General features: G+C 33.9%; 1 protein-coding gene across 45 annotated transcripts in view; it reads left to right on the top strand.

The window, feature by feature from the left end:
• Positions 1 to 25,472, top strand: part of PTPRD (protein tyrosine phosphatase receptor type D) — a 2,344,803-nt gene that overhangs the window by 1,060,925 nt on the left and 1,258,406 nt on the right. For all 45 annotated transcript variants that reach the window (XM_037744085.1, XM_037744087.1, XM_017544042.2 and 42 more), the window contains exon 7: positions 23,912 to 23,961. The gene's annotated coding sequence lies outside the window, so the exon portion shown is untranslated. The remainder of the gene's footprint in view (positions 1 to 23,911; positions 23,962 to 25,472) is intronic.

The following is a 25,472-nucleotide window of genomic DNA, read 5'->3' as shown; positions in this document are numbered from 1 at the left end:
TCAACACCACACACCCTGCAGGACATCTTTTACACCAAAATAGATGTCTGTCTTCCCATGTCAGTGTGCCAGACGAGCATGTTGATTCTCAATGCTGACCTAAACCTTAAAATGGGGGCCAATTGACACAATGCATGAATGAAGGAATGAATGAATGTATAATACCGCATGGGTAGTATCCTCAGAGGAAGAGTTTATTACAGTTGCATCTTTTCATTGTGAGCTTGTTCAAAAAAGAAACAAACTGGAGTGTACATTTTTTACTTAAACCTGTTAATTGTACCTCTTCTCCTGCCATTATTTAGTCCCAACTAAAAAGTTTATTATTATATTAGCAAATAATTTGTGTCACAAAGACCTAGCTAGTTTCTTGTTTCTATGCTTTCTTGTACCTCTATTGTGTTATATCCCCCAAATGATTAGACTGTGTATACTGGACACATAAACACAACATAAGATCAACCCTCAGATAACATCTGCAGTGTCTCTAAATTTTATCATAACTCATCTGCTTGGACTCAGAATGCATTTTACATATTATCTTAGAAACAAGCCCATAGAGCAAAGGTAAGGCCTTGAGGCTTCCTGGTTAAGGGGATGGTTTTAGTAGTTGCGTCAGTATCAGATAAAATCCCAACTCAGACATTTACTAAAAGTGTCAGTGGGCATGTGTAAATAGTGTGTTCTTTCTAAGGCAGAGTCTACCTATATTCATAATGAGCATAAAAAGAGTTAGTAATTTATGACATTAACATGGGACTCAGATAATAAAAGGGCATTGCTTTAGTATTGTGCCTAGCATGTAAAGCACTCATGTAATGTCACCTTTTATTGGATTCTAGAAATGTAGCACTAATTATTTATTATATAGAGTCATAGGTACTAAATAATATTCTAAGGTCTAAATATGATGTAGTTAGGTAACAATATCTGGGAAAAAACAAAAACAAAACATTTATCATCCATTGTATCATACATTTTTCTAACAGTGTGAAAATATTATTCTCATGTATTAGTTCCAAAGACTACAATTAGAGGAGCTTAGGAACCAAGAATTGTGATGATGGCTAAAATGTCAGACAGGAGAGCATTCTGGATCATAAAATACTGAAGCTCAAAAAAAATATTTGGCTAAGATGACACAGCTGAGAAGTAATAAAGCCAGGCTTCAAAGTCAAGTCCATCTCTGTCTTTCTTATAAGCCACTGTGATAGAGATTAATTGAATATGGAACAAATGAGGGAAAGGCATTAAAAATTATGTTTACCAATAAAGGGACAGAAAGAAACATTTAATACTATGAAAAAATAGGATATAAATTTTGTGAATAGCTTGTAACAAAAAATTGTAAGACTTCTTTAAGCAGAAGTTTTAAAATGTCTATAAAAATGTTAACCAAAAGGCCTATAGTAGTTGCCTCTTTAAAAAATTTACTCTGTATAGCTTCATATTTTTCTACTGTGAACATTTTTATTATTTACAAAATTATTTTATTAAAAGTTACTCTTTTACTCTTTTTTTTTTTTTTCCAAGTAGAGTCGTGATTCTGAAGTAGGGCAATGATTTCCCAGGATAATGAGCTTAGGATAGAGAGAATAGTAAAGGCAGGATTTCCTCTCCTTTTGTCCTCTCTGCCCTCTCCTACTCCACATCCCCATTTTCTATTTTTTCTTCTACCATATACAATAGTATGGGCCTATTGTCCAAGGGGATGAAGAAAGGCGTTGTCCCAGCCCTGAAGGGGGACTGTGTCCACCCGGAGGAAGGAGGGCCATTTTCTCATTGGCAACCCCTCTACTCTTCTTATTCACGTACCTCTGTGCCATGGTAGAAGTGGGGCCTCTAGTTGTGAGGTTCGTGGTTCTGAGGGAGTGTTGGGGATGGTGGTAGTGGAAATGTACTGTGTGCAGTTTGCCCAAGCTGGACAGCAACTCAAGCCCTGTACGAGTGCAGGGCACTTTACAAGAAAAAAGATCTTTAATCAGAATACATGGTTTTTGCATTTGATCTTTCTATCCAAGGTAGTAATGATGAAACAATATTATAAACTAACAAAAACATTAGTTTTGGTATCACGGAAAATTAGTAAAAGATTCCATTCTTTTATCAACACTGCTTATTTAGTATTTTGCATACTCCCTTATATTTAACACCATATTTTTCTAGTTTGCTGCCAAATGTCTCAAATGAATATGTATATTCAGATAGATTCATATATCTGTTGCCTTTCTTGTTCACCTGTCTCTTCCTATTTGCACTACTGAACTGAAACTACTGTCTCCACTATCATCAATTACATATCTTTTTTTCCACAAATCGATGACCTTTTTACTGTCCTGTTTCTTGATTTCCCTGCTCTATGTGATACTCTTGACTTCCACCAGCTTTACAAAATTCTCTCCAGCTTTAGTTTTTGCAGTTCTACAATACTTTTCCTCTTGCATATTCCAATAACACACATTCTCTATTTATAATTCTCATGGTGAACAATCAGTACTCAAGGAATATCATCCAAAAGTAACTTTATTATGTTTTTATATTTCATTTCCCTTAATGACTTATCTGTAGAACTGGTCCTTTATTCCTTGATGGAATTTAAACCAGTTGCCATGATTTCTTAGTCATTTAAAAGTATAAATTGTTTTCCATTCAGTGTAATTTTGTGCCATCATCAATGTAGCTATAAAGATTTTTAACTTTGTTTGAAGTTCTGTCCTTTTCCCTTTCCTGCTTGGATGGAACAATATCCTGCAGTGAGGGAGGTTATCTATGTTGATCTTTTCTCTTGATCCACTTTTTGTTTTTAACTATGATTTTGATTCCCCTCACCCTCAGCCTGCTTCCATAGTGTTCGAGAGCAGGCAGATGTTTAAGGCCTATTCTGTCTCACTGATTACTTTCATTCATTTTTCAATGACTACTGGGAACTTCTCACCTGCAGCTTTTTTTGACATAAGTCTATTCATCTCCACTCATGCCAATTACTTACTTGTCAGTCTGGAGGCATTCTTTTTCTCTGATCCCTACAGTTTCTTCAGAGCAGAATAATTCTTTCTAAAAAATGGATCCCAATTTCAATAATGATAAATTTTGGATACTGATTAGTATGATTTGTGAATAATATCATGTATTTTAATTTATAATTCTGAAAGTTATTTTAAAATGAGGGCAGAATGTGTATTTTATTTCTATATATGCAAATGTTTAGAATTAATTTAAGCTAACAATGGTTCAGTTCATTGCCTTGTTCATTATATGCAAGCCTATTAGGTACTTTAGAAACCAAGTAGAAGGATATGGACTGATTTACACAGTAAAGCCTTAAATATTGAACCACATCCTAGGCTATATGAATTCAGCTTTTGATTTGTCACTGTATCATTTGAAAGGAGACTAGCAATAAATCATTTCTTGTACATTTTGCTAGTCAGAGGAAACATGGCTAACATCACAAATGATATATGAGATGATGGTGATGGCTTAAAATATTTCTGTGTATTAACAATAACAATTGAACTTTCTAAATAAAAAGACAAGATTTTCTACAAAGTGGACAGTAGGAAATAATTCAGTATAACATCATCCCTACCAGGACCCTGAAGGAAATACAAAGGGTACCTCTGTATATTTTACTGAATATATAAAGATGTTCCTATATAATGTATGTATAACATGTTTAATACACATATAAGATTTACTATTCAGGAATATTCTATTGATATGCTGTTTGTTTTATCTGATCCCTATAAAAAATATTAACGATATCTTGAACCGATTTATTTAAGTTTGACATTTTGACAAACACATGAGAAAAAATACAATGTATAAATTATCTGTTTAACATAAGCATAATGATAAATAGTGTATCCACGGGTGTTCCTTTGCACATATATAGGTACTATGGTTATATCTAAGTGAACATATTTTCATTAAACACAAACTCTTATATAAGGACATATGTACCTATGAGATCACACAAATTTCAAAGAGCAAAATCCCTTGTGATGGGTACTAATAGGAATATTTTTTTATTATTTATTATTTGTGTTTTCATGGGTTATTGGGGAAGAGGTGGTGTTTGGTTACATGAGTAAGTTCTTTAGTGGTGATTATTGAGATTTTGGTGCACCCATCACCCAAGCATTGTACACCACACCCAGTTTTTAGTCTTTTATCCCTCTCCCCCTTCCCACACTTTCCTCCGGAGTCCTCAAAGTCCATTGTGTCATTCTTATGTCTTTGCATCCTCATAGCTAAACTTCAACTTAGGAATGAAAACATGTGATATTTGGTTTTCCATTCCCAAGTTGCTTCATTCAGAATAACAGTGTCCCATCTCATTCAGGTACTGTAAATGCCATTAATTCATTCCTTTTTATGACTGAGTAGTAATCCATCATATATATGTATATGTATATATATGATACGATATATATGATTATGACATATATGACGGATTATATGTTATATGTTGTCACAGTTTATCTGTGATTTACACACACACACACACACCACAGTTTCTTTATCCACTCCATGATTCATGGACATTTGCATTGGTTCCACATTTCTCCAATTGTGAATTGTGCTGCCATAAACATGCATATGCAAGTATCTATTTCATATAATGACTTTTTTCCCTCTGAATAGATACCCAATAGTGGGATTGTTGAATCAAGTGATAGTTCTACTTTTAGTTCTTTAACGAATCTCCACACTGTTTTCCATAGAGGTTGCACTAATTTACATTCCCACCAGCAGTGTAGAAGAGTTCCTGTTCCCTGCATCCACACCAACATCTATTATTTTTCGATTTGTTAATTATGGCCATTCTTGCAGGAGTAAGGTGGTAGTGCATTGTGGTTTCAATTTGCATTTCCCTGATTATTAGTGATATTGAGCATTTTTTTATGTTTGCTGGCCATTTGTATATTTTCTTTTGAGACTTGTCTATTCATATCCTTAGCCCAGTTTTTGAAGGGACTGTTTGTTTTTTTCTTGCAGATTTGTTTGAATTCTTTGTAGATTCTGGTTTTAGTCTTTTGTCAGATGTATAGATTGTGAAGATATTCTCCCACTCTATTGGGTTGACTGTTTACTCTGCTGACTGTTTCTTTTGCCATGCAAAGAGCCTATAAATACAAAACTAGACTAAGCAAAAAGAACAAATCTGGAGACATCACACTACCTGATTTTAAACTATGCTGTAAGGGCATAGTCACCAAAACAGCATGGTACTGTTATAAAAATCGGCACATAGACCAATGGAACAGAATAGAGAACCCAGAAATAAACCCAAATACTTACAGCCAACTGATCTTTGACAAAGCAAACAAAAACATAAAGTAGGAAAGGACACCCTATTCAACAAATGCTGCTGAAATAATTGTCAAGCCACATGTAGGAGAATGAAACTGGATCTTCATCTCTCACCTTATACAAAAATGAACTCAAGATGGATCAAGGACTTAAATCGAAGACCTAACACTATCAACACTCTAGAAGATAACATTGGAAAAACCCCTCTAGACATTGGTGTAAGCAAAGGTTTTATGACCAAGAACCCGAAATCAAATGCAATAAGAGCAAAGATAAATAGTAATAGGAATATTTTAACTCCATCATGTAGCCCATCTACAGAATTGACATGTGTATCTTAGGAAAGATATACTCTCTCACATGTGTATCTTAGGAAAAGTCTAACTCAGTTATCTTATAATGCTTGTTTTTTAAATAACTTCTTCTAGATTGGCAAGGGATCTTCTTTCGTGTTCTAAAATGATTCATACTGAACTGATACTTTCAATGCAGCAGGAATACTATAGAATTTTAATCACTGCCTCATTAACTGCTATCTATTTTTCACATGCAAGTGCAGCAGTACTGTCCTATATAGTCATCCCAATAGGTAGCCAGGGCTCCAATCTCCTTTCCTGAGGTTGGAGGTTACAGATATCTGAGATCTTCTGAAATTAGAGTATCTTCATTGGCTAATGAAAAGGTACTGAACTCAGTCATGAAGGGTGTCACTCTTTCTGCACAATTAGTTGGTGGGGTGCTGTGTTGAAGAAAGAATGATTTCTGCAGGTTCCAATTGAATGGAGATTCTTACTCCAATTATGGCTAATAATGATGTGGAAAATGACTGAGTTTCCTCAGTGACCTTCACTTTGTTCCCTAGTGACCTTTATTTTGGTTCTCCTCTAGTTCTAACTGTTAGGACAGAGAGTTTTCTTTTTTCTTTGGCAAATTCTCTAAGCTCCCATGGTGCTCTGTGGGGCTGCTCCTATACTCCTTCACTTGACAGTTGTTACACAATTTTTTAGTAATCTGGGGTGACTCCCTGCCATATTATTAACATTTTTATCAGGGGTTTTCTCATGCCTCAAAATCCAGTTTCACCATATTCTCCCAAATGTGTCTTTTTTAAAATCCAAGCAACAACAACAAAACCATGTTTATTTTTCTTTCAAACATTCAAATTTCTCAGTACTCAAAAATTGGAGATGTAAATATAGCATTGATATACATGTACATATAAATATTTATATTTCTTAACTCCTTCTGCAATAAAGAAAAGCAAGCAGAAAAAATTTAATTTCCATCAAAAATAGCACGGGTGGGGAGAATGGAGAGAGACTGGTCAGTGTATTCAAAGTTACAGAGAAAGCAGGAAGAAGTTCTTGCGTTCTGCTATACAGTAGAGCGACTATAGCTGACAACGTATTACATATTTCAAAAAAGCTAGAAGAGAAAATTTTGGATGCTCTCACCACAAATGGTAAGTATTTGAGGTGATAAATATGCTAATGACCCTGATTTGATCATTACATAATGTATACTTGTATGGAAACATCCCACTGTACCACATAAATATTCTACTTACATATCAATTACAACTGAAAGAAAACATATTAAAAAGTGCCAGAAAAAGATACAGCTAGATGTGTCTTCCCTTAATTTATTGAAGGCTTATTTGTGTTTTCTTAAGTTGCAGACATAATACTTCGTCACAGACTTAATGCTTTGAAACAACACTCGTTTATTATGTAATCGTTCTGTAGGTTAGGACTCTAGATGCAGTATGGCCTACCTGCATCCTCTGCTTAAAAACTCACAAGGCCAACATCAAGATGTTGGCAGTGCTGTGTTCCTCCCTGGAGGCTGTAAGAATGAATCTGCTTCTAAGCTCACACAGCTTGCTGGCCTTAATCACTTCTTGGCAGTAGAAGCCAGGTCCGTTTCCTTGCTGGCTGTCACCTAGGGTGGTCTTTGGCCCTGGAGGCTGCCTGTATTTCCTTTGGTGCCTTCCATTTGTCCTCCCACCGCAGGAATGGCAGATTGCCCCCCCTCACACTTTCAATCTCTCTGACTTCTGCCACATCTGTCTAACCACAGCCAGAGAAAATTCTCTTCATTTTAAGGATTCATGTGATTAGATTGGGCCTACCCAGATAATCCCCCTATTTTAAGGTCCATAGTCTTCACTGCTTCTGCAAAGTACCTTTTGCCATGGAAGGTAACACAGGGATCAAGGCATGGACACTTTCAGGGAGTCACGCTGCTTATCACAGGAGGCTTTCTAATTAAGATACCAAAATGGAACCCATTATGTTTATTATATAAAGCTTTGCATCTTCTGTGCCTCCAGAACACAATAATACCCAAAGCAAATGATCATCTGTGAAAATCTATGTGCCACATACATGAGAAAGAGTTAATATCATTATCTCTAATGAACTTTTAGAAAGCAAGAAAAGATAAACCATATTTCAAATTGGAGGCAGGGCAGAAACCTTCATTTCTACATTTATTTGCAAAAAGATTCAGATTTTGGCTAAGAATGCCTTTTATGGTTCAAGCTCATGTTCTTTAATATGTAAATGATTAGCATTTTATAATTAAAAAGACAAGTGTTATCTTGAATGTCTGATAAAAAATAATCTTAAAGGAAGTCATTGCTGTTTTTAAAATTACATGTTTAATATTTCTGAATTATTAAGGAATTGATTTTCATTACAGAAAATAAGGCATAGAATAGATTAGAAATAAGAATATAGATAATTCGTCTATTAGGAAGGAATAGACTTTTTATAATGTTCATAGAAAAACACTTAAATTTGGGGATCACATGTAAACAGTGTTGATAACCTTCCTTTTCAAAGTTGAACACTGTCACTAGTACAGTGCTTTATAAACATTTATTGAGTATCCACTATGTGTTAAGCTCTGTTTTAAGCACTTTGGATATATTAATATTAGTATAGGAAGCGAAGATTTCTGTCTGTGAAGAGCACACATTTTGTCATAACAGAAAAAAATTCTTGTGATATATTGCACTATGGAAAAAATAGATGAAAGGGCAGTATTTGCTGTATGATCTTAATTTGTAAATGTGCTTAAAAAATAGGAACAATCACCATACAGTAAGTGATTGGCATAATGTGTTTAGCCAACTGGACTGTATTTTTATTGGCATTATATCTCATAAATCTTCTTAAATAATAAAACTTTTAGAAATAAATTTGCTCCTAAGTCTTTGCACTCTTTCTTTTAAGTAAGAGAAATTACATTCTTATACAAAAGAGTAAGGATCACTTACTCTTTTGGGTAAGAGGAATCATGAGAATCACAATGTATGAATAGTTTGAGGGATTTAGATAGATGTTGCCAAGACGACCTCTAGAAATAATGACCCAGCATCAACTCCCACAGCCCCGTGTGCGTCTGCCTATTTCCCTTGCTCATAAACACTACTCCACACATCTACTAATGATAACAATTACTGCTGCGTGTATTTACCATATGTTGTTTTTCAAATTTTAACATCTCTCAAATTTGGATGCTTACCCAATGGAATAATTTAACTTTTTTTTTTCTTTTGTAGAGCTCTATGAAATAATGGTTTGTCCTAATCCATGGCATTTTAGATTTTTAAAAATCCAGTAACACGTAAATCCTAGTGCTGTATTTGTGAATATTAATCATAATTCTAAAAGCGATTTAATGCTGTTAAACATTTTAAAATATCACTGGAACATGGTGTGCTGAATGTTACCATAGATTGCTGATTAACTTCCTAAGAAAAATCTTACTTTCCATGGTGGTATTGAGGAATTAGAAACACAGACGACCTGTTTTAATTGCTACAAATCAGTATTACTTGTTCTATATTTTAAAGAACATGTCACCAGAGTTAACAAGAATCTTTAAAAAAGGAAAGAGATTTTAGGAAATAAACAAAAAAATTAGCTGCAACCAAGGACGTTTGTTTTTTATGTAGGAAATGTATAACATCTTTAAGAGGAGTTTACTGATTTGGTCTGCTTTATGCTACTATGTGCTAGGTTTTACTATTAAATATTTTAAAATAATTACATGCCAAATAAACTACTATTGTATTGGTTTTCACAATTACACAATTGTCACCATTTTATACATTTAGAAGCAAATATTTATCTAGTTAATTGTCCAGAATTAAGAAAGTTGAAAAGGCATAAATTGCTTCAAATGATCAGTAAGCCCAAAGAAATCATCCACTTTCTTGAAATTAAATACATAAAAATTAAAATTGAATAAAAATTTTACCATAAAACTAAAAATACTGTATTTGAATATAATATCACAAATTCTAATATTAAAGCGTTCCAAGTCTTAGTTTCTCCAAATGAAGATACAAAGAATTTGAACCCAACTATAAGAAATAACTCATAAAATGCTTTCAAAATGAATAGAAAATTCCTGGCTCATAGTAAGTCTTCATTATAATCAACTAAAATGATGACATGGATAATTAACATATTTAGAAAATATATTGATGCAGCTCCCCTAACATTTCATTTGTCTTTTCACTTTTTTCTCTAACAGAGGACTGGTAGTAGAAGTAATATAATTTCTAACCTTCATAAAATGAATATTTAAAAATATTAGTTTTAGAGTTATGCATAATTTCTGTGTAACTTTAAGGAATATATTCCTTAGTTTTCTGTCTTTCACTAATGAGATAAACTTGATCATCAAAGTCTGAGTAATCAAAGAACTACAGTATTACAGAAAATCCCCACCCAAACCATAAAGTTTGAATTGACAGATGAAGTGGCTGTGACTTCCATTACTCCCTTGCCTAAGTTAATTGGCTGTTCTCCCAGGAAGATGTCTTCAGTTTTTCCTCTGAGCAGTTTGAATGACCATTCTAAATGTGTATACTGCCAAAATAGAAAATGTAACCCAGTAGAAGCAAACGTTGCTATTAATAAAGGAACTGAATGAACTCAAATAAATAGGTCATTTACAAAGAAAGTTACTTTTTCTTTCTTTTCTCTTCCAATTCTGGTCTATAGGTTAGTCCTTATTGCTGCCTCTGGTTAAAATCTTTGCAGGTCCCATAGCTTCACTGGGACTATATTTATTTCTATTATTGATACATAATATTTTACATATTTAGGGGTACAGCTGAATGTTTGTTACAGTATGGAATGTGTTATGATCAAGTCAGGATATTTGAGATACCCATCACCTTGCATATCATTTCTATATGTTGGTATCATTTCAAGTTCTCTTTTCTATGACTTTGAAATATACAAGATACTGTTGCCAGCTATAGTCACTTTAGTCTGCTAACAAACATTAAAACTTATTTCTTCTATCTATTTATATATTTTTACCTATTAATAAACCTCTCTTTATCCTCCCATACCAACCACCAACCCATCCCAGTCTCTAGTATTTATCCTTCTATTCTCCATGAGATCAATTTGTTTAGCTCCCACATACGAGTAAGAAGATGCAGTATTTTTCTTTCTGTGACTGGATTATTTCAAAATAATGACCTCCAGTTCCATCTATATCCCCCGAGCAGCAGCATCAGCGTCAGCTGGGAACTTGATTTAGAAATGCAAACTTTGGATCCCACTCCCCAGCTACTGAATTACTGAGACCTCTAGCCTTTTTGATGTATTCTGAAGTTTGAAAAGCATTGTAATATCTCATAGTTAGATAGAAAGAAGCAAACTGGTATTTTTGAGTAGCCATTGGGAATCAGTTACCATAGTGGGCACTTCAATTAAATTACCTATTCTAGAAGCGGCTGGGCGCAGTAGCTCACGCCTGTAATCCCAGCACCTTGGGAGGCCAAGGTGGGCGAATCACAAGGTCAAGAGATCGAGACCATCCTGGCCAACATGGTGAAACCCCGTCTCTACTAAAAATACAAAAATTAGCTGGGCATGGTGGTGCACGCCTGTAGTCCCAGCTATTCAGGACGCTGAGGCAGGAGAATTGCTTGAACCCGTGAGGCAGAGGTCGCAGTGAGCTGAGATCATGCCACTGCACTCTAGCCTGGTGCCTGGTGACAGAGTGGGACTCTGTCTCAAAATAATAATAATAATAATAATAATAGTTCTAGAAGCATATAATTCTGTGTCGTTAGCAAGCCCCTCTCCTGTCTTGATCTATGCCCATGGGCAAGTAATTTAATTTTCCTGTGCCTAAGTTAGTCTATAAAATAAATAAAAGTGCCTACCACTCAGAGTTGTTAGAAGGATTATACAGGTTAGTATATTAAAAACCCTAAGACACATGTAATATGTACATATGTTTGCTTGTACCATTACTATCGTCTCATATATTATTAACAATTATAATTATTTTTGAGGCCTCCATAAGTTAAGTAACTTGCCAGATGTAATACAACTAAAATAGTAGAACCCTGAAGTTGATTCCAGGGTTATTTTCCTGTAAAATATTTTTTTGTCTCCCCTATTTACAACAATTATATTTGCACAACACATTTTGTTGCCTGTATATACATACTTTCCCTCCTTTTATATTTTTCAACATTGCTATGATAGACTGGCTTCCTTAGTTCAACATCACAGGAGGGAGTGATGCCTTATGCTCTCCAGTATCTGAAATGGTACTTAGGAACATAGATGTTCAATAAATACTTGCTAATTGATAAGGAAGAATAAGATCATGACTGATTACTTCTTTAAACACTGATAAAGTGGAACAAATTTGATATACTAATAAAATCAGAGATTGTAGAAATCATGTTATGGTAATATATCTCTTTTTCCCCCCTCTATTTTTGACAGGCATATGTCAGAGTAGCCTAGGTCTGTACACAGGGCTAAAAATTTAGATGTTCTCTAACTAAATCCCTTTTATTTATCAATATGCTGCATATTTCGCATAAATGGTAGAGAAACATTTATTTATGGGTTTTTCTATTTTAAGAAAATGTTATTTAAGTTATTGAATAAAGATGTTTCACCTCATAGAATCATAAGAAATAATGTTGTGTCTTGAGATTAGCTAAATTATCCTGAATATAGTTTGTATAGGTTTCATATTGAGCAACTGACAACTTAGAAGAAACAATCATGTTCAATGAAAATATTTTTATTACTAAAAAGTGTCTTGGTACATAAAACTCAACTCATAAGAATTATAATCTTACTCTATACTTATGACTACATAATAATTCCCATTATACCAATTATACTGTTTTTTGGGTATTAGCAAGTGTTTGTTAAACCAATACACTCTTAAATATTATTGTGCTCTTCTTTGGTTATAGAAAGATGAGACAATTTGATCTCAAGAACCAAATAATGTAGTATACAACAAAACTACTGGCTGAGTTGAGGGATGGCCATGTGATTGGAAGGGGAGAAAGAAAAATGAGAGAAGAGAGACAATATAAAAATGGATAACGGCCAGAACATATGTGACAAAACTCTTTGACCTACCACCTTCACGGCAATTAGCCCAGAAAACCAATCCACAGCCTCTGCAATTGATTCAGAATGGCCAGGACTTTGGGGACATTTTCAGGTCACTGACTGCCAACTTCCTTAATTTTTACCCCCTTCTTCCAATGCAGAACCAACCAGAGAAAGCCAAATATACTTCCCAAAGCAATCATATAGGTTGCTCTGCTTCTAGTTAGCCTGCTTCCAGTTTCTCCACATTAATTTATCTCTAATCAGAATGCATCTCAAGCCTCCCCTTTTCATTCGCTGTTAGGTTTTCCTGTTCTCCACCTGCCTTTGAGTCTCTGGCAAATGCAAATGATGAATGGCTGATTTCCTTGCTATAGCCAACTGCAAATAAATAGTTTCTGTTTATTCACATCTGGATGGTCTTTGTTCATTTTCATGAAGACAGCAGAGGTAGAATTGCTGGGCTTGAAAAGTGATTGGATGAAATGATGAAAAGAAAGGGAAGAATCAGTAATGAATAACCTTTTAGGTTTGTGTGAATGATAAGTTAGAAGCATCACTAACAGAACAATCCGAGGAGCAGGGTGGGTTTTATTGGGAAGGGGATAAATTTTGTTTTGGAAATGTTAAATTCAAGGCAATTGTGCAATATATAGGTAGAAATATCTAGCAGGAAGTTTGGGAAAGTAGCACCGAGACCAGAAATACATTCAGGTCTAGTAATACTAATTTGGAAAGTTAAGATGTAAATTGAAGATGAAAATTATAAAGATGAAGATTGCAACCAAGTATCTAAGTGCAGGTTCATATAGGAATAAGTAGAAAGAGGACAGGATCAGAAAATATATTTATACCTTGATTCTTGAACTCACTCAAACATCCATGAGCACAGCTATGTCCCTAGGTATTGTGTCTGCCACTGAGATAGGCTGTTAAACTGTCTGTACTGGGAAGAAGAGAAAGTAAAGACAAAGACAAAAAGATGTAATCATAATAATATAAAAACAAAATGAAATGAAAATGATAATAATCCAAAACTAGAAAGCAGTTTTATAATTCCTGGAAAAAGAGAATTTCATAAAGGAAAAAGTTGTTAACAAATACTGTGTGCTGTAAATGTTCCAGGGTGATGATGGTTTTCAAAGGAACGTGGAATCTGATGTCTTGGCACCATTGTAGATGTTCAATCAAGGGCATCATTAGAGTTTTTTGGCTGAAAAATATGTTGCAAATCATAAGAAGTGTAGAGTATCCACACAAGAAGAAAATAAAAGACAGCTTGAAGACTCAGGCTGGTCAAGGGCAAAGTTCTCCAGGAGAGATAAGCCTAGACATTACAGGTTGAAAATAAAGATCAAGTGGAGAATGAGAAATTGGTTATTATTAGAAAAAGCATAAAGCGTGCATGTTAATTCAGGACTGAAAAGAGGGAATAAAAGCAAAAATATGAGGGGGAGAGAGATCCTTTCTTGAAAATAAAGTAATAGAAAAGGAATGAATGAAGATGAATGTGGATTTTTGAAGGGTCGAATAAAAAAGTCGAAGTTGTTCTCATGAATGACTTTCATCCACTTAATATGTGCACAAGTCATGTCATAGCAGGAGAGAGACGCAGGAGCAGAATAGGAGAGAGTTGGAAATAGTTCACTTTAGTGGATACAGCATTAGGAATATAATGGTTAGGTAATTGTAGAGAAATAATAGTGATGGTGAAACATGAGCAACATAGAAGTCTAGTTGTGTGGCAGCATAGCAAATAATAATAGTAATGGTGATGGAATCAAAAGGCTTAATGTAGTAGCTTTCTTTTCCAAAAATTAAAAGTTTGAGACGGTTTTGTGAAACATTATCTAAATGAGATGGGGTAGATTTGAGAGAGGGGAGATTAAGAGAAGACAGAGGTTGTAGGACACTTCATGTACATGAACTATTTTTGAGATAAGGAAACCATAGCTTAAGAAGCTGTACATAGCTTGCTAGTATTGCTAAAATGAAGCTTCTGATACATGTTTCTGAGGTGGGGCTTGAGATTCCGTATTTCTAGCAAGACAGAGCTGTCAGTGAGAATCTGTAGTTCAACAAACAAAAATCTCAGGTGACTTTTATGTGCATTTAAGTTTGAGAGGTACCACTGTATACTTTGCTTCTGCCTCTGAGTTGGCAATTGGCAAGAAAGTATGGTAAGGATGAAAGAAGAAGAAAATACAGGATACTTTCAGGGCTTGATTAAAGTAGCCATCCACGGCAAGTAAGAGAGAAAGGGACCAGTGCCACCCAAATGCTGCTGTATATTTTCAGAATAGGGAGTGATAAGGATCTGCTAGTCATAATGGCAACTATAAGACTGAGTCTTCAAGCTTATCTGAGCTGGTGCAACAGTTGAAGTGAAATGAAAATGAATGTTGCCATAGTTACAGTGAATTTATGTCAAGGCTATACCAATCCTGTGAACTTTCACACAGACTTACAGCTTTTCCAATATGACGATCTCCAGAAATGAAAGGATCATTATATTATGCTATGAGTTAGAATTTATAATTTTAATTTCTTCTTAAATGCATAGGTATCTATAACAAGGCAAGTTTTATGATGAGCATTGTTATTTCTTTAAGCTTTACCAATTAGTGTGGCTCATTGTCAACTAGGGAAAATTATGACAATGTCACTCATGAAAAGGACTTCAGAGGATGTTTTTGGAATACACCCATTTATAGTTTGAGGTTATTGTTGTCAACCTTTTCAACACAACTTCAAAGATTTTAAAAAGATTTTCATGTTCTGAATAATTTAGAGAGGCATTTTTCAGAGTAGTCATGCCTCAGAGTCAAAATATTAAACATAAAGATGTAAAATTTTTCAATTAAGAGACATGAATTACCACTTGTTTAATGTTATTTTTATATATCATTGATGCCCAAAATCTTTGTAGTCGTTATTTTCATTTTATGCCTTTTAAATGAGTATAAAACTTTGTTTAGAGGTTTTTACATTTTGGATTTTGTGAGCATAATTTAAGAACAGATGATCACTCACTGAGGTGGCTATCAAAGGCACCACGACCAACTGGCTAAAATACAAGTTCTGGCCTATATTATTTATTGGCAACACTTTTCTTAGATTTTCTAAGCATGCATTTTGTTATGTAGTAACCAGTAAACTTTCAAATGACTTTCAATTATATAATGAAATTCCAAAAACCACCCTGGGAGGTTAACGATTTGTCTTGGTGTTAATCCATGAATAGCCTTTTCTTTCCAATAGGTTTTAGACAATTGAAGACAGAGATTATTTATTTATTATTTTATTTATTCTAATATATACTAATGTGCTAATGCTTTATAGCAGGTTCAGAAAATCAGACAAATCTGAGTCTCCAGAATAATATACTACACAATTATCTTTGTAAAATACAAAATACATTTACATTATTTAAGATATAAACTAATAGACTAACATAAGGACCTTTTTAAAATAACAGCTTTATTGAGATATAGTTTGGTTATCCCCAAGGTAATTCTGTACCCATTAGCAGGCATTCCCCATTCCTCCCACCCTTATTCTCTGGTAAACTTGAATCTGCTTTTTGTTTGTATAGAATTTATTTGTCTCTCAAATTCGAGAAACAGTTCATCCAAGTCTGAGATAACATGCCACACTGTCATTTGATCCAGTTTCTTCCTGTTTTAATTACTCTACCTGGAAGTCTGAGAAACAAAGAGGTTAGGGTGGCCTCTTAAAATACAAAATGACTGCTGAAGCTCCGGGCATTAATTCTGCATTCTAACCAGAAATTTAAATTATGGAAGGAGGGACATAGATGAACAGGCCTCTTGCATTCACTGACACTGCTTAGACTTTGTTTACTCCACAACCACATGTGTGCTTTTGCCAGAAGTTAATCTTTTGGCACTGAGACTAAAGATCATTGTTTTATTCCAAGTGGTCATGACCTAGCAAAAAATAAGTAAGGTAAGATGGATATTGAGGGATAACTAAAAGTTTCTGCCATAGTGTTAAACCCATTCAAACTTATTTAAAACTTCCCAAGCTAGATTTTGGAACACCTAACGGATAATCTTGGGAAGATATTATAGAGTGCAATTGTACAATATTTATTTGTTTTTGAAGTGGCAATAAAATATACAGTTATTAAACATTGGTAACCAGAGCACAAGACCTATTATGATACTTGTCTTATTGTATCACTTTAACCTCACATTGTATTATGATAGTGGCTGGTAAATAATTGTTTAATAAATATTTATTGAATAAATGTAGTAATCAATGAACTAGCATTATATACCACTTTATACAACAGATTTACATACATTATTCATAGGATGAGTTGCTAGTCTCACCATTCATCAGTTATTCCACCTTTTCCTGGGTTTAAGATCTTTTTTGTAAAAAATGAGACAGGCATTGAATAAGACATTGAGAAGATTTGGATAAGGTAAACTCTAACACCTAAATACAGGGTATTTTTATCATTAAGAGCCTATTCAGTTATTATTTCTTTATTGCAGCACTTAGATGGTCACTGATTATTTTTTGAGAGTTTATAATATGCAAGGTTTTACTGAAACATTCTACATTTTTTCCCAAATGTGTTGCCTACAATTATAATAGGAATTATCTTTTTGAGATGATAAGCTTCAGTCTTTTGAAAGAAGTATGAGTTCAAAGTTATTTTTTTAAAGCATTATTTGCATTTTTCTAAATGGATAAAAGGGTATCTGGTTTTGCAAGAAAGTGTTCCTGATAACTTATGCCAAAATCATTGTTACATTACCTAGAATTTACATATTTTAGAACAATGTTATGTATTCTAAAATTTATTGGCATCAAACTCTAGAATTTGGCATGTCTGATAAATAATGCATAGTTTTAATTTAGCATTTAATGAGCTAGGTACTGTGGGGATGTCACTATCTAAAATTAATTATAATTAATTAGAGTTGTAAGACTAGAAGCTTTTTATTTACTCTTCTTATAGATGTATAAAAAATTGAAAATATAGTTATATACTGCTTTACGAAGATACGACTTTAGTTTTTTTCTGAATTGACTAAAATGCAAGCCCCCAATTTCTTTCACACATCCTCCCTTTAAAAGAATCTGATCAATACAGTGAACACACGACCCATAGAATAGCAGAAAATGATGACTGATGGGGGACAGTTTATACAGAATTTACAATGAACTCAAACAACTTAATAAGAACAAAATGAATCCCGTTAAAAGGTAGGCTAAGGGCTGGGTGTTGTAGCTCCCGTCTCTAATTCCAGCATTTTAGGAGGCCGAGGTGGGTGGATCACTTAAGGTCAGGAGTCCGAGACCAGCCTGGCCAACATGCTGAAACCCCATCTCTACTAAAAAAAAGTAAAAATTAGCTGGGCATGGTGGTGGGACTCTGTAATTCCAGCCACTCAGGAGACTGAGGCAGGAGAATCCCTTGAACCCAAGAGACAAAGGTTGCAGTGAGCCCAGATCGTGCCACTGCACTCCACCTTGGTGAAAAAGAGAGACTCTGTCTCAAAAATAAATAAATAAATAAACAAAGAAAGTAGGCGCTAAGGACACAAATAGACATCATTCAAAAGAAACCATATAAATTGTCAACAAGCACGTGAAAAATGATCATTAAAACTACAATGACATATCATCTTACATCAATCATAATGGCTATTAATAAAAAGACAAAAAACATGTTGGCCAGGACAGAGAAAAGGGAAGACTTATACACTGTTGATGGGAATGTAAATTAGTACAGCCTCTATGGAAAACAGTATGGAGGTTTCTCAAAGAACTAAAAATAGAACCACCCTTGGATCTAGCAATCCCACTACTTGATATATACCCCCCAAATGGAAATCATTGTATCAAAAAGATACCTACAGTCGTATGGTTATTGCAGTACTATGCACAGTAGCAAAGATATGGAATAACCTGTCTATCAAGAAATGATTAAATAAAGAAAATGTAATACATATGCACGCGCGCACACACACGCACACACACACAAAATAGTATGGAATACTATTTGGTCATAAAAATAACATGCCTTTGCAGCGACATGGTTGGAACTGGAGGTCATTATTTTACGTGAAACAACCCAGACACATAAAGAAAAATACAGCATGTTATCTCTTATAAGCGGGACCTCAATAATATGTTCATATGGACTTAGAGCTTGGGTTGGTAGACAGTGGAAACTCAGAGGCTGAGGGGGTGGGAGGGAGGTGAATGATGACAAATGACTTAATGGGTACAATGGATCTTATTTTGGTAATGGACATACTGACAGCCCTGACTTCACCACTATGTGATATATGCATATAGCAAATTACACTTATATCCCACAAGTTTATACAAAAAAAGAATCTGAATTTCTAAGCTACATCTAACTAAAGGGAAGGAAAGTTTGTGCTTAAAACTCAACTATAGCTGAACATACAGGGAGGGGAACAACACTTACGGAGGCCTGTCAGGGGAGGTGTGGAGTTGGTAGGGGAGGATTAGGAAAAAGAGTTAATGCATGCCGGGCGTAATACCTAGGTGATAATTTGGTAGGTGCAGCAAACCACTGTGGCAATTTTACCTATGCAACAATCCTACACATGCTGCACATGTGCCCCAGAACTTAAAAAATAATAATAAAATAATTATTAAACTCTACTATATTACTTACTAGTTCTCTATCCTTGGATATATTTGTTTACCTCTCTAGCCAATGTTCTTATTTATACAACTTAGATACTCATAATACCTGGTAGGATTGCTATGGAGATTAAATGAGATGAACTTAAAGCCTTTGACACACTTCTTGGCACATAGTATGTGTTCAGTAAATGTTAACTGCAGTTATTAATAAGGACCAGCCAACTAAGATAATATTAGAGTTATAATAAATGTAAAATTACTTGACTCCTAAAACTGAAAAGAATAAATGAATATATGTGTATTGAAATAGTACTTGTAAAAATAGTGTACAATGGTCAACTATCATATAGAGATGTAATGGCTAAGATATGACTAGTTTCTATAAACTAGAAATATAATTATGAGAATTAAATGAGTTAATACATAAAAATACTGAGATCAGAATCTTACATTCATTATATGTTTCGTGAATGTTATCTACTAATATTATTCTATCCTGGTATATGACTTACCTGGGATTCTGAATTTAATTAATTTCAGGTTCAGTTTTGACTTTAAAACATATTAATAGTAAGACTTTTTGTAGTTTATTTAGGCAACAGTTAGCTTTCCTCTGTGAAAATGTGGAAAATAATCTCTAACACATAAAACTTTTCTGAGCATCAAGGATACATGAGATGAACTGTAGAAATCCTATTGCAGTACCATTTTTCTATTGCTGATTAAATATTATTTTCTAAACTCAACAAACTGCCTTTATAATTATTCCCAATCATTTTGAAGTGTTTATAATTCTTTAAATTATTATTTAAAATGCTTTTCTAATTTTTAGGTTTCCAAAAAATTTTAGGTACAATTTCCTCTCCCACCCCCAAATTTCTGGACTCCCTGTAAAATTAAGTCAAGAGGAGGTGAAGAACTCTAATTCATTTAAGGAGGGAGAAATCACCATTTAGGATGCTATTTTCATGAATTTCTCCAAACACTGCATTGTAGTTCCAATAAATCCATTCATTAAAGGCATTTATCTATGGAAATACTAAAATAATACTCAAAAGTTGTACTTGAACTATATAACTCTTCAGGATTTCTGAAGTAACTTGATAGTCATTCATACATAACTGAAGCATTTCTTATTTGGCATGGTAGGTTTAGAATACCAGAATTATAAAATTTTCAATAATTTCTTTTGAAGTCTGCTTACTTGGCTTAACATTGATGCTTTCTGAATGGTTGCTCATCAAGTAACTAGTACAAATGAGAGAAGTATATCTGATCCAATTTTTTTTTTTTTGAGACATTGTCTTACTTTGTCACCCAGGTGGAAGTGCAGTAGTGTGATCTCAGCTCACTGCAACCTCTTCATCCCGGGTTCAAGCTATTCTCCTGCCTCAGCCTCCTGAGTAGCTGAGACTGCAGGTGTACACCACCACACCTGGCTAATTTTTGTATGTTTAGTAGAGAAGGGGGTTTCACCATGTTGGCCAGGCTGGTCTCGAACCCCTGACCTCAGGTGATCCACCTGCTGCAGCCTCCCAAAGTGCTGGGATTTCAGGCGTGAACTACCACATCCAACGTGATCCAATTCATTTAGCTACAGTCTTATGTGAAATAAAATTTATTGAAATCAAGGATAAAACTCTAACCTAGTGTTAATGTCACTGACAGTTTAATAACTGGTCCTTCCTCACAAATCACTCCTCAAAAATAGTTATTTATGCACACCATGTTAAAATAAACTCTTTCCTTTTTATTTTTATTTATTTACATTTTTTTTTTTTTGAGACAAGGTCTCACTTTGTTCCTCAGACTGGATGCAGTGGCACAATCTCTGCTCACTGTAGCCTCAACATCCAGGGTTCAAGTGATCATCCTGCCTTAGCCCCCCAAGTGGCTGGGAGTACAGGCACACACCACCACTCTTGGGTAATTTTTGTATTTTTTGTAGAGATGGGGTTTCTCCATATTGCCCAGGATGGTCTTGAACTCTTACGCTCAAGCAATCTTCCTGTCTCAGCCTCCCAAAGTCCTAGGGTTACAGATGTAAGCCACCATGCCCAGCCAACACTTTCCTTTTTAAATGTATCCTTGCCTGAGTCAAGCTCCACAAATCATTGAAAATGGTAAGCTAACATTGGAATAAACCATATTTCTGCTTTGACCATCTTCTGTTTTTTTTTTTTTTTGTGTGTGAGGAGGAATCTCACTCCATAGCCCAAGCTGGAGTGCAGTGGCATGATCTCGGCTTAACTGCAACCCTCACCTCTGGGACTCAAGTGATTCTCCTGCCTCAGCCTCCTAAGTAGCTGGGACTAGAGGAGCACACCACCACACCCAGTTATTTTTTTTGTATTTTTAGTAGAGACAGGGTTTCGCCATGTTGCCCTGGGTAATCTCAAACTCCTGAGCTCAGGCAGTCCCTACGCCTCGGCCTCCCAAAGTGCTGGGATTACAGGCATGAGCCACTGCGCCTGTCCTGACTGTCTTATATATATAAAATTACCCCTCTGGTTTGGATTTGTCCTCGGAAGGCCAACTAGTCAAATATTCTGAATATCATTTCTGGAATCCCTGAACTTAAATATGAGCTATAATTTACACTCTACATACCCAACATATCTGATCAGTAAAACAATGTCAATAATACAAATAAGGATGTCTTTTGGATTTATTGTTAATATCAAAATATTCACTTTCAAATGCAGATAAACATTCTAGATACAACAAAAGGACATAAATCTCTTTATGTGCTTTTTATGTTGAAATTCCATTATTATGTTAAAAGCATCAATTTGATATTGCAAATATGCAACATAGTACCTGCAGGAATAATCTAGCATCTGATCGTGCTAAAAGAAATTATTGTATCTGCACTATAATGTGAAAACCTTAAAGCTTGACTTCAAACTTTTAATAATAAAATGGTAATAACAATTAAAACTTTTAATTTGTGTATCTAAGAAGTTTATTCTACAATGGTAATATTTAGCTTCAGCCAAATGTTGATTCTAATACTCAGCCTTTTAACATTTGGCCAAAATTTAATTTGCTGTACCGTTAGATATAAAGAGAGGGCAAGAAGAAAGTTCACTCTAATTCATTGATTAGCTTTTTAAAGAGCAAACATTTCAAACCACACTTGGTTCTTTACAGAGGATTCTCCTTTCACAAATGTCAATAAGAAATAGGTCTCCTGAAAACCTCTTCTCCATCCCTGCTCCTAGAGGGTCAGTGAAAGCAGAAAGTGATAGTAAATGAATGAACCTGGAAGGTCTACTAGAATTGTAATGTACTTCTTTGCACCTCTGTGATAGTGATATTTTGTTTTTCTCTAACATTTCATCAAAAATAAACATTTTATGTCACCCCTCAAGTGGTTCATTTTACTGTCAGATTCACTTTCACATACGATAATCCCTCCTAAGAATTAAGTATTATTCCTTCATCAGATAAATGAAGTTATATAAACTATTTTCTTCAATTATAGTAGAAACAAGTTGAAACAGTTTAATACATAAGCACTTGAGAAAAACGCTTCCTCCCAAAACAGTACCAACCGTTGAAGAATTGACATAAAAGTCTCAATGTATTACAATTTTTCTATTTTATCTTATATTGCAATTAGGTAGAGATTACACAGTAGAGCACCTGTTTATAGACCTATCAGTCATTCATGAATCTTCTTAAGGGTTTGCAAGTATTAATAATTTCTTCATTGAGGGCAGATATTAAGTATTTAGTTTTCTTCTATCAATTATTAATGACAGTATCTATGAAACAATAAACAAACTAGATGGCTGAATAATGTGCGCTGACAAAGTTACCACTGCATCAAAATGAGAACACTTTTATAAAGGGCTCAGTAGCTATTGTATGAGGTCACACGCAATGGTAACTAACTGACTTATTTTAAAGCTGATTTAAAGACAATAATAATAACTAGCATAATTATTAAGTCAGATATCTTTATGATATACAGTGAATGATGGAGTACTATATAGCCTTTAAAATTACTGCATACTTTATAGAATATATCATGGAGAGTTATCTATTAGTGATTAAAATGGATAAAGCTAAGATTTAAGAGGATTATGGTATGATAGCCACATCTGTATGTGTACGTGATTGCAAATGTTCATGTCTGGGGATGTATGTTTTATTTGACGTTATTAAATGAATGTAACAGAGAAGGTTCTCTAACAAAATACATTAAGCTTGCAACTGTATCCATCACCTATACTCCTACAAGAAGCAAAGTAGACAATAATTGTCTGCTTGTTTGTCATCACTGCATGTTAAAGAACCAAAATTAGAATAATTAATCTTAAATCACAATAGTTTGATGTAAGATGGGTAACTGGTAATGCTATTTCAGACAAATATTGTACTCAAAAATGTTTCTCAAGTGATATGTACACTAATTACTTATAACATTTTGCATATTGAATTACTAACCTTTTATGGTTCTTGAATTTAAATTGAATACTAGTATTAATAAAAAAATGTTTTGGGTTATACTTTTCTAGGTCTCAGGGTGGTGAACATTTTCTTTGAATTCCTAACCTGTGAGCTTACGGTAAGATTATAATTAATATACCTAATTTTAGAGTTATTTTCATTACCTCTTTTTGATCATGTCCAGTTTTTTTTAAAGTAAAGTAAATTCAAACAAGCCATTTGAGAATTTGCCATACGTGTTGAAGAAATTATGTGATATTTTCTATAAAAATATTTATGTTCTTGGGTAAATTGTAGTAATACAGTTATTTGATATAGTCATTGATAGATTTCTATGTAAATCTGAAGACATGGACCAGAAAGGTAAGGATTGGTACCACTAAAAAAATTATTTGGACATGAATGACAATTTTATCTATTAAATTTTTCATAATGAAGTCCATTTGATGGTAATGAGTTATTGAAAGTAAAATTTGTTTTATCACCTGTCAAGTTGTATCAAAATTGGGTTCCTCCATGAAGCTTGACGTTAGAGCTCCAGAAAGTTGAGAGTAAAATGTGTAACTATGGAAATAAAATGCTAAGAAATAACAAGTGACTTCTAACGCAGTTTTTAAGGCATTAATTATTAATTAACTTCTGTGGTTATAGGTATTCAATAAGAGTTAAAAATGTGAATCTGATTATACTAATAATTGATGACTACAAAATATAAATAAACATGAGTTTATTTGTGTTACTGTTAAACTGATGAAATTAATTTTCAGTAAGCCAACTTTCAGTGTTTATCTGTTGCTTAATAGTAAACATAATAAAGATTTACCTTGTAATAAGTATATAAAATCCAGATAATGTGGGCATTTGTATCATACATTTTATATTTGGGGGAAATGATATCCTTGGAAATACAAAGGCAGTTGATTAAAGCTCCTGTTTATTTGGGCATATAGCATTATTGCAGTGTATCTTGAAAAAGATGTTTTTAAATGACTGTAGATAACAACCATCTCTAGGATCTGTAAGGCATACTTTTTCATTACTTTTAAAAGAAACATTCAATATAGGATTATTAAAAACAAGTTAAAAAGCATCACATAGGAGGAAAGTGAAATTCCTCTGCCCTACCAGGAGAACTTTGCTGATAATGGGAAAAATTTGGAGGAATTATTTAGATGCGCTTAGAGTAATAATTTTATCCCCATGTCCCTTATTTTTAAGTTTGAAATTATATTTCACAAATATACCTGAATTAACTTCTTAAAATAAATTATTTCAATTTATAATAAGGAACAAAAATGTTTTTAAATTACTGTTATCTTCAGTGTTTTAATTATCTTATATAACATACATACAGAAAATTAGTTATATCTTAAGTACACAATATCAGTGAATTGTTACACAATGAAACACCCATATAACCAATACTAACATATGTTTTTTTTTTTTTTTTTAAAAAAAGAACTTTAGAGTAGTTTGAAGCCCTCTTATACTCCTTCTAGTCACTAAACCTACAGAGCATAAGCAGTATCTTCACTTCTAGAAGTAGGGTTTGCCTCTTTTTAATATGCTATAAATGAAATCATACAGTCTGTACTGATTTGTTTCTTTTGCTCAACATTATATTTGTAA

This window comes from Cebus imitator, unplaced genomic scaffold (genome assembly GCF_001604975.1).
Source record: "Cebus imitator isolate Cc_AM_T3 unplaced genomic scaffold, Cebus_imitator-1.0 Scaffold164, whole genome shotgun sequence".
NCBI classification, from domain to species: Eukaryota; Metazoa; Chordata; class Mammalia; order Primates; family Cebidae; genus Cebus; species Cebus imitator.
The sequence above is the reverse complement of the archived record's forward strand: the minus strand, read 5'-3'. Positions and strand labels throughout refer to the sequence as shown.